This window comes from Hemiscyllium ocellatum, chromosome X (assembly GCF_020745735.1).
Source record: "Hemiscyllium ocellatum isolate sHemOce1 chromosome X, sHemOce1.pat.X.cur, whole genome shotgun sequence".
NCBI classification, from domain to species: Eukaryota; Metazoa; Chordata; class Chondrichthyes; order Orectolobiformes; family Hemiscylliidae; genus Hemiscyllium; species Hemiscyllium ocellatum.
This window is the reverse complement of record NC_083453.1, coordinates 20,011,159-20,022,245: the sequence shown is the minus strand read 5'-3', so window position 1 is coordinate 20,022,245 and position 11,087 is coordinate 20,011,159. Positions and strand designations below refer to the sequence as shown.

At 47.2% G+C, this 11,087-nt stretch overlaps 1 long non-coding RNA gene across 1 annotated transcript; it reads left to right on the top strand.

The window, feature by feature from the left end:
* The first annotated feature begins 3,830 nt into the window (after positions 1 to 3,830).
* On the top strand, positions 3,831 to 5,945 carry LOC132805850 (uncharacterized). Its single transcript, XR_009640964.1, has 3 exons — positions 3,831 to 4,124; positions 5,474 to 5,517; positions 5,837 to 5,945. It is a non-coding gene; the product is annotated as an uncharacterized LOC132805850 (long non-coding RNA).
* Positions 5,946 to 11,087: the final 5,142 nt, after the last annotated feature.

The following is an 11,087-nucleotide window of genomic DNA, read 5'->3' as shown; positions in this document are numbered from 1 at the left end:
GTCACTGGGTCCCTGCTGGTGTCACTGGCGTCCCTGCTGGATTCACTGGATCATTGCTAAAATCACTGGGTTACAGCTGGAGTCACTGGGTCATTGCTGGTGTCATTGGTTCATTGCTGGAATCACTGTGTCCCTGCTGGAATCACTGGTTCCCTGTTGGAATCAGTGGGTCACTGTTGCAGTCACTGTATCCCTGCTGGAGTCACTGGGTCCCTGCTGGTGTCACTGGCGTCCCTGCTGGATTCACTGGATCATTGCTAAAATCACTGGGTTACAGCTGGAGTCACTGGATCATTGCTGGAATCCCTGGCTCGATGTGGTCCATTTGGGATGATTAGAATACACATTTGATTCACAGACGTACAGAGAACTGGTAAGATAATCATGATTTGGGGCATTTACTGGTGCGATTCACATGATTCACATTTTCAAAATCTGCTTTCCATTCTCTCTATGAGGTCACATCGAGTAAAGTGCTTGTGTTGCAAGCTGAATGTGTGGCCCGTTAGTTAGGCCACGTGGGCTGTGTTCGAGGTCCTAACTTTCCAGTCTTCTGGATGAAGCTGACTGTTGCTACTTACCGGTCTGTGGAACCAATTCACAGTTAGAAATAATTTAGTGGGCCCCTCAGATATCCAGCTCTAAATTGGCTGCAAATTCACATCCTGTTTTGGGGAAAAGGTCAGCAGCGAAACAGCTTTGTTGTGACGGTCAGCTGTGATTCCAGCCATCCTGCATTTGCATATAAATTAGACAAATGGCATCCTTTGCATGACATTTAACAGCGATGCCTGCAGGCAGGTCAGGCGAGGTTCATAGGTGTTTCACAAAGGAATCGAAGAAAATAATGAGGCAAGCGCCTTCAATGGCAGCTGTTGTCATTGGCAACAGTCATCAGCGGCCATTTTTATTTCGAAAATGTTGGCCTCCTCCTCTGGCAGGATGCTTTCATTTTCGAAAATTAAAATGACAGGCTCATAACTACACCAGGATAAAGACAAGAGGAGGCACAGCAGTCAGGGGAACCCTTGATTTTCACAGGCTTCTGCTTTTCATCGATTGGTGGGGAAATGGAAGAGGTCGGAATGTCTCAGTGAACCACAAAGGTTGATCGAACCTCAGTGGTGTACCACTGAACCACACAGACCAGAAAGTTTCAGGCCTGAATCACAATTAGACTGAACTCACTTCACGAAGGCAGTACTTGATAGAGACATCAGAACAGGAAGAGGCCATTTGGCCCATTCCGCTGTGTCAGCCCTTCTCAAAGACGCACTCAATTCAACCTACTCCCCTCTCTTTTCCCATACCACAAAATATTTTCACGTCTGAGCGCTTATTAAGATCCCCCTCAGAGACACGATTCTTTAATTTAAATCGGAAGAGGTGGCAAAATGAACCAGAGTTCCTGAATTTTGTTACTATCCTTGGACTGTGAAAACCCAGCCCAAAACCCACCTCACAATACTACGCCCCCACCCCAACAACAAACCAGGCCCCCTTTCTCCTCAGCACCCCCTTCGCTAGAAGGTGGGCACACCTTGGTGACCAAATTGGGCTTGGTACCAAAGCCCTCTGAGGTGCCACCATTCACTTTGGAGCCCAAGAAGAGTGGTTGATGGAGAGGAACTGTTGCCAGGAGGCACGGAGCCATTGCTGTCTCAACGCGGAGCGTCCTTGTCAGGACAGTTTGAGATTCTGAGGTTGGTAAGATCGTTACATTTTGGGACTATCTCTTTAAAATAGAGTAAGTGGCAAGGGGGGGGGTCCCATGACCTGTTCAGTAGTCTGCTTCAGTTGTGTCACATCACAGATAAACCTTCATTTTTCAATAACATTTTGTTTTTAATCATGAAGGGCTTATGCTCGAAACGTCGAATTCTCTATTCCTGAGATGCTGCCTGGCCTGCTGTGCTTTGACCAGCAACACATTTGCAGTTTTTAATCATCATCAATGTGGTTTGCAACATGGTAACAACCAGATAATCTGTCTTCACAACAGCCTCAGACCATGGAGGGCAGCAGGGGCAGTCGAATGGACTCTCACTGGGGAAGAAAATGCCTTTGGTTGAAAGAAAAGACAGAGAGAGACCGATAAAGGAATTCCTGATTTCAGTGTAACCCACATAATGCAGACAGTGTATATATATTCCTTAATTTCCCTCTGTGTTGCAATGACCTGATGCCAGTGGAATAAAGCATCCCTGCTTCACGACTTCTGGGACATATGTGTGTTCAAATCTCACTTTACAAATATGATACTTCTTCAGAGCTGGCCAGTAAGGGGTGGCTCATCTTCGTGCACTACCATTGCCACATACAGGACAGAGACAGCCTCCCGTTGACCGCACACATCCCCTTCTGGAGTCATAGAGTCATAGAGATGTACAGCACGGAAACAGACCTTTCTGCCGACCAGATATCCCAACCCAATCTAGTCCCACCTGCCAGCACCCGGCCCATATCCCTCCAAACCCTTCCTATTCATATACCCATCCAGATGCATTTTCAATGTTGCAATTGTACCAGCCTCCACCACTTCCTCTGGCAGCTCATTCCATACACGTACCACTCTCTGCGTGAAAAGGTTGCCCCTTAGGTCTCTTTTATATCTTTCCCCCTCTCACCCTAAACCTATGCCCTCTAGTTCTGGACTCCCCGACCCCAGGGAAAATACTTTTGTCTATTTATCCTATCCATGCCCTTCATAGTTTTGTAAGCCTCTATACGGTCACCCCTCAGCCTCTGACGCTCCAGGGAAAACATCCCCAGCCTGTTCAGCCTCTCCCTGTAGCTCAGATCCTCCAACCCTGGCAACATCCTTGTAGATCTTTTCTGAACCCTTTCAAGTTTCACAACATCTTTCCAATAGGCAGGAGACCAGAATTGCACGCAATATTCCAACAGTGGCCTAACCAATGTCCTGTACAGCTGCAACATGACATCCCAACGTGTGTACTCAATGTTCTGGGAGATATTTTCTGACTTGGCCAATGGCAAGAGGAATCGTTGGAACAAGCTTTTGGAGTTGCCCAGGATTTCACCCAATGAAAGAGCAGCGCTCTGAAAGCTTGTGATTTCAAATGAATCTGTCGGACTATAACCTGGGGGCACGTGACTTCTGATTTTGTCCACCCCAGTCCAACACCGGTACCTCCACACAATGTCTAGTTATACATTGGTGAAGTCTTCCTGCCACAGCCAAGTATAACTCAATCATACGATGACGAGTCCAATTTAGCAATCAGATCACACTATATTCACCCATATTTGGTCATTACCATCGCCAGGTAGTTCTTCTAGAACGTGATGGTTGTGTTCTTGTTATAGAAAAATCGCACTTTAGACACAGCACTCAAAGTGTTGGCAACATCATTGCGTTACAACCAACACACGTTTTAAAAGTTTGCCCTTGAGTAACAGTGCCCCCAATTCGTCAACTGCGTTACAACAAAATCGTGTTAACGAAACAGGCGTTATAGCAGAATTCTCAACAGCTTGTCTTTAATAGTTCATTTTCTGGGCACTCCTCAGTTCTGCTAACCGGCCTCACAGGCTCTGCTTTCTTCATATTCAGAACGAGTCTGATTCCTACATGTTCCCTGTTTATGTTCTGGGAGGGCTGAATCCAAGGTCATACCTATCTCCCCAGCTTCCGCCAGGAAACAGGATGCTCTGAGGCGACAGTGGGAACTCAGGCACAATGTTGCGATGTTCAGAGACCGACACAAGCAAACACGGCTGCAGGAAGTTCGACAAGCTAGGCCCGTAACCTCCAGCAGCAACCAGTGGCTGGCTTAATCTCAGACTGTAATGTTTCAAAGGATTAGCAGAAAGCAGCACATTTTTGGAATGTTGCTTCCAATTTGCCTGAAGAAAATTGCAACCTACTTGGCAGTGAGTATAAGCTTGGGACATGGACTGTGAACTCCCTTCCTTCAATCTGAGAGGCCTCTGCTGCATCTCTTCAATATGTTTTGATGCACTTATGCAGACAGGAGGTTTTGATCTTTGCCCATAGCCCTGAGTTCTGTAAACGTTCTGGACCCATAAAGGCCTGCTAGGAGGTGAACCTTACTCGGCCTTGAGGATTCAGATGATTGAGGCCAAAGCCTTCCAATGGGGTAAGTGAGGACTGCAGATGCTGGAGGTCAGAGTCGAGGGTTTTGTGCTGGAAAAGCACAGCAGGTCAGGCAGCATCTGAGGAGCAGGAGAGTCGATGTTTCAGGCAGAAGCCCTTCATCAGGAATGAGGGCCAGATGCAGGGCCTATGCCCGAAACGTCGATTCCCCTGCTCCTCAGATGCTGCTTGACCTGCTGGACTTTTCCAGCACCCCACTCACGACCCAAAGCCATACATTGTCAAGTTCTACGTGCTTATACATGAGGTAGAGGCTGGAGTAGGCAGTTGGAAGTTTTACACAAGTAGAGATTCATTTCTTTGTGAGTCCTACATTAGGGTTCATAGAATCCCTACAGTGCGGAAGCAGGCCATTCAGCCCATCAAGTCCTCACTAACCCTCCAAAGAGCATCCTACCTAGACCCACCCCATCCATGTAATCCTACATTTCCTGTGGCTAATCTATTTTAACCTATGTATCCCTGGACACTATGAGGCAATTTAGCTTGGCCAATCCACCTAACCTGCACATCTTTGGACTGTGGGAGGAAATCGGAAGACCCGTAGGAAACCCACTCAGACACGGGGAGAACATGCAAACTCTACACAGACAGCCACCCAAGGATGGAATTGAACCTGGGTCCCTGGTGCGGTGAGGCAGCAGTGCTAACTACTGAACCACCGTGCCAACCTCATGAGGTTTATGAGGAACTCTGAGGTTTATACATTGGGGTTTTAGTACATGGGAAAACATTATTTTGTTTCTAGGGTGGTCACCATTTTTTTTGAGTGTGGAAGGGCTCAAATTTTTTAAGGGGCATTGGATTTTTTCTTTAATGGGATGTCTGGATGAATTTGGGGTTCGGTTTCTCCATCGAAGCATAACAGTACAGCTTAGAAGGCTACTTGACCCACTGACTCTGTGCCACCCCTTTCAAAGAGAGAGTCCATCTACAGCAGTGATTTCTGAAAGCAGTTCACCATCATCTTCTCTGGGGCAACTCGGGATGAGCAATCAATGCTGGGCCCAGCCAGGGACGCTCGCATCCCATGAATGATTTTTATAGACAAAAGCCATAAGCTGCTCTCTTGAAAGAGAGAGAGACCCCTACTGATGAGTTTAATCTGAGGGTGACCAGAGGGTGACTGCTTTTTTTTTGCATGTGGGTTTTTTTTTTAAATCTTTGTGGATAGTCCTGGCTGCTGTGGTGGAATTTCTCACGGTGCTGTCAAAATGTGGGCAGTCAACGTGTGAGCAGGGTTTCAGAGCAGGTTGTTGTATGTGGATTGACTTGAATCCTGCGCTCTGAGATGGAAGCTCTCAATAACAGGTTCCAAATATTTTGTTTCAGCTTTATCGCTGCTGACTATCAAGCAGGCAGGAAACATCCTCAAGGTGAGAGATGAAACGTTTCAGGGGGATACATGTGGAAAGTATTTTACACAGAGGGTGGTAGGTGCCTGGAATGCGTTGCCAGCAGATGTACTAGAAGCAGGCAAGGTAGATTCATTTAAGGTGCGTCTGGACAGATGCATGAGTAGGTTGGGGAGCAGAGGGATACTTAGGAAGATGCTTAGGAATTGGGCAACAGCTTTAGACAGTGGATTTGGATCGGCTCAGGCTTGGTGGGCTGAAGGGCCTTTTTCTGGGCGGTAAATTTTCTTTGTTCTTTAGCTGTGAAATGTTAAGTGAGCCTTCTTCGCTTGTTGGTCAGACCTTGCAGTTCTAAAATGGCTGCTGCCTTCGCCGACTTCACAGTCAAACAGCACTTCAGGATACGTTATCGTGTGGAAAGAGATCTTTTGAAGATATTCCAAATTTTTCACAGTCACAGGTAATCAGTGCATTGTGTTGTGTCAGCTATGACTCTGTTGATAATATTTCGCCTCTGAATCACTAAAGATGAGCTCATGTTCCACTCTAAGGCCCCAGCACAGTACATTCAGTCTTTCAGATCAGATACAAAAATGAAGCCCCTGTTGACTGTAGATGTAAAAGGCCCCAGGACCCTCCTGCAAAAAATGAACGGGGTCCTGGCCAATGCTTATCCCTCAATTGATAGAACATAGAACATTACAGCACAGTACAGGCCCTTCGGCCCTCGATGTTGCACCAACCTGTGAAACCAATCTGAAACCCATCCAACCTACCCTATTCCATGATGTTGCAGATTATCTTGCTGTGAGGGGTTACTGTTTGTGGGATCTTGCAAGTGCGCAAGGTACCATATGCCTGCACTCCCAAACTAATGCAGCAAGTGTGCAGCACTTTGAGGTGTACTGTGGTTCTGAAGGGATTTATTCTTCCCTGGCACTCGAGGTGTTGCCCACAGGCTGTCAGTTTGCTGCTAATAGCGAGAAGATACTGCTCTGCTCCACACGTTGGTCTGGGCGGCGGTAACAGGCCATCATCTGCTTTCTCTGGATTCTGCAAATAAGGAGGTGCCCAGCAAGTGAGTGCCATGTGCCCCACAGCCTGCACCAAGTTACCAGCTTTGCCAATCTCCTGATTGAAACTAAGAGACTGCTTTGGAAAGTTCATCCAAACCCACGGCCACTTCCATCTGGAAGGACAGCAGATACACGGGAACACCATCCCCTGCAAGTTCCCCTCCAAGCCACTCACCATCCTGACTGGGAAATATATCGCCGTTCTTTCAGTGTCGCTGGGTCAAAATCCTGGAATCCCCTCCCTCAGGGCATTGTGGGTCAACCTACAGCACATGGACTGCAGCGGTTCAAGATGGCAGTTCACACCCCACCTCCTCAAGGGGCAACTAGGGACGGGGCAATAAATGGTAGCTCAGCCAGTGACGCCCACATCCCCTGAGTGAATAAGTCAGCTTAAAGTAACGTCAGTTTTTGACAAGGCGATACAGAGGCTCTGTGTTTGAGAGTAAGTTTTTTTTTGTCTACGATAATAGTTCATTTTGATTCATAATTTCATTCAAATGTGGAACTGTTCTTACTTGTGCAGTAAGCGGGTCACCCCCAGGCACCTTCTAATGACCCTTCACTGCCTGATAATTTATTTTGCCCTTCCCTTGCCCTCCATGAAAACAGCTGTGTGTTGGCACAGAGAACTGGCACAGCACCGAGCATCGGGAAGGCCCATCCCTGCCCAGATGGAGGCACCAAATGCCAGCCCCAGGCACTGTACCCACAGCCTGACAGCCAGGCAGCAGCAGGATGCACAGGGCACGGTGAAGGTTGGTACTGACCTGAATCTCTGGTGGACTCAATTCTGTGTCGATGTGAATCTCCCAGCTCCCTCTGATGGAGGGAAGGGGGCCAGGCCAGAGAAGCCATTGTGGGAGCAGCTGGAGGCTGTAACACTGAGACAGAGGGCTCAGTGTTCCAGGAGGATATTGTCAAAATGCACCAAAAATTTGTCTTCATCCCAAAACAATGTTCAGCTCGATTCCCTAGTCAGCCACAGAGCGCTGGCTTCTAACTGTTCCCATTCCCTCAGGGAAACAGTGTTTATAAAACTGCACATTAATCAGCAACAAAGGAATTTATTGGGTTTTCAAAACAGGAGGTGCGAAGATTAAAGGGGTTTAATTGATTAAACTGAGTTCAAGGAAAAGGAACTCACTAAATCCACAAACCCAGTACCTTTTACTCCATTTTTCACTCCACCATGTTTCAGAGTCATAGAGTTATACAGCACAGAAACAGACCCTTCAGTCCAATTTCTCCATGCCAACCAGCTATCCTAACCTAATCTAATCCCATTTGCCAGCATTTGGCCCATATCCCTCTCAACGCTTCATCTTCCGGATGCCTTTTCAATGCTGCAATTGTACCAGCCTCCACCATTTCCTCTGACAGCTCATTCCATACATGTACCACCCTCTGTGTGAAAAAGTTGTCCCTTAGGTCTCTTTTTATATCTTTCCCCTCTCACCCTAAACCTATGCTCTCTAGTTCTGGACTCCCCCACCCCAGGGAAAAGACTTTGTCTATTTACCCTATCCATGCCTCTCATAATTTTATAAACCTCTATAAGGTCACCCCTCAGTCTCCAACGCTCCAGGGAAAACAGCCCCAGCCTGTTCAGCCTCTCCCTATCGCTTAAATCCTCCAACCCTGGTAACATCCTTGTAAATCTTTTCTGAACCCTTTCAAGCTTCACAACATCTTTCGTATTGCAGAGAGACCAGAATTGAGCACAGTCTTCCAAAATGGCCTCACCAATCCTCTGGTTGCACCTTCTTACTCTTCCATTGCCCACATGTGAGAATTTGTCTTTGAATTGTTGTTTAGTCCCAGTACGAAAGACATGGGGGAAACATTGGGAGATTGGAGCTGATCTTACTGAAGGGCAAAGCAGGCTCGAAGGGCTCTATGGCCTACACCGGTGGCTCATGTTGTTATCGAGGCAGTGATATCTGTGACAGAGAGTGGAAGCCACCCCAGGCCTGCTCTGGAACATCTCCTGAGCAAGCAGCAAGTGAAGCGATCGTGACCGCAGGCAAAATGTCCAGATTGTGTTCTCAACTGGGGATTGAACCTGAAGGAGTCAAAAAGTTGACATAACAATAAAACACACTCCAACTTGGAAGGTTTTACAAACTGTGAGTGAGAATGTGTGGAACTCCAAGTTGGTGGAGTGGGTGGAGAGATGTCCAGCACAGATACAGACCCTTCAGTCCAACTTGTCCATGCCAACCACATATCCTAACCTAATCTAGTCCCATTGGCCAGCGCTTGGCCCATGTCCCTCTAAACCCTTCCTATTTATATACCCATCCAGATGCCTTTTAAATGTTGTAATTGTACCACTTCCTCTGGCAGCTCATTCCATACACGCACCACCTTCTGCAGATGAGGTTCAATGCAGTGAAGTGTGAGGTGATGCACTTTAGTTGGAAGAACATTGAAAGACAATCTAAAATTAGCGGTACAATTCGAAAGGGGGTGCAGGAGCACAGGGAGCTGGGTGTATCTGTGCACAGATCATTGAAGGTGGCAGGACAGGTGGAGGGGACAGTTAATAAAGCACACAGTGTCCTCAGCTTTATTAATAGGGACATAGAGGACAAGAGCAGGGAGGTGATGTTGAACTTGTACAAGACCCTTGTTAGACCCTCAGCTGGAGGGTTGTGTCCAGTTGTGGGCTCCACACTATAGGAACGATGTGAACACATTGGAGAGAGAGAGAGAGGGCAGAAGGGGTTTACCAGAATGGTTCTTGGGATGAGAACCTTCAGTGAGGAGGAGAGATTGAAGACGTTGGGACTGTTCTCCCTGGAGAGAAGAAGGCTGAGAGGGAGATCTGAGAGAGGGGGGAGGGGTTCGATAGAGTAGATCGGAGAGCTGTTCCCACATGGAAAAGGAACAGGAATGAGAGGGGCAGAGATTGAAACGGATGAAATGAGGGGGAGGTGAGGAAAACCTTTCTATCCCAGCAAGTTGTTAGGGTCTGGAATGCGCTGCCTGCGAATGTGGGGGAGGCAGGTTCCATTCAAGTATTCAAGAGGGGCATTGGATGGTTATTGGGATAGAAATGGGTGTAAGGGTATGGGGAAAATATTGACACAAGGGTATAGAACCAGGACAGGCACAATGGGCAGAATGACCTCTTTCTACACCGTAACAATTCAGTGACTCTGTGCCAGGGCATTGACCTGGGAGTGAGCTTGACTCTGTTTGAAAGAGAGACTTGCAATTTCAGAGCAGCTTTCCTTATTGCTCAAGAATGTCTGAAAAGGGTAAAAAGTGAGGTCTGCACATGCTGGAGATCAGAGCTGAAAATGTGTTGCTGGTTAAAGCCCAGCAGGTTAGGCAGCATCCAAGGAACAGGAAATTCGACGTTTCGGGCCAGAGCCCTTCATCAGGAATGAATGTCTGAAAAGGGCCTTGCAAAGTAATCTGTCGTGGGTGCTGCCTGGTCTGCAGGCCAAGATGGCTGCTGCGTTGTGCACAGCAGCATGTTGCAGACTGCAGTGAAGAACAGTGGATCTGCCTGTTTTTAGTTGGCTGGTGGGGCCCTGGAGACCGAGACATGATTCCATTTTCATTTCTGAAGCAGCAGAACAGACAGAGGGGCATTCTTTTAATGCCCCAGAGTTCCCACAGAACAGTACATTCTCAACTCCCGCCTTTCCGATATCGGCCTGAGTCACAGTCTCCCTTCCGATGGGAACTAGGTTCATGTCAAACCTTCCCAGTCAGTTGAACTAACCCCTCTAAAATGATGAAAAGCCATTTCTAACTCATTGTGCACTCAGTCTTGTAAATCCGACACAAGTGAAAACTTATTATTAAAGCAGAGTGAAAAGAACTTGCCAACACTGGGACATGTACCTTTCAAGCATTAGTCAATATGCTGCTGTTCTTTCTCTACATTTGGGTGGAAAATACAAGCTATCATCGACTCAGCGCTGATGGAGGCCACTTGTTCCATCGTGCCTCTGCTGGGTTTTTCAAAAAGCTGTCGAATCGGTCCCCTCCATCACCCAGACTCTTTCCCCTTGCCAACTCTTTTTGTTTCAATCGTGTTTCTATCCAATTTCCTTTTTGAACTTGCTGAACTTTTATATAATGGAGTGGATAATTAAAATGCACATTGGGCTTGTATAACCATTCCTCAAGTTTGACATAAACCCAAGCCAAGCTCATGAATAAGTTGCTGTTGACTGCGAAGGAAACACAGTTTCATTTCACTGTGAGACTGTGACAAATTTCGGAAGAATTTGCTCTTTCAGCTCCAAGGGAAAGCTTGGGCTACGCAGCGGATCTCACAGTGATTTCTGTCAACTGTGGATTACAGGGACCAGATCATCTTGCAAACAGAAAATCTCCCAAGCTGAATGCTGCACGGCCCCACGTCTGAATTCACAGCATTTTTGCTCTCCGCTGTCATCGGGAAGTGTTGAAAGAGGCATGGATGCCGCATTCACGGTTCGACCATTTTTAGGGTGCCCTGCTGCAGTTTATGTCGAACAATGCTAACTGAAT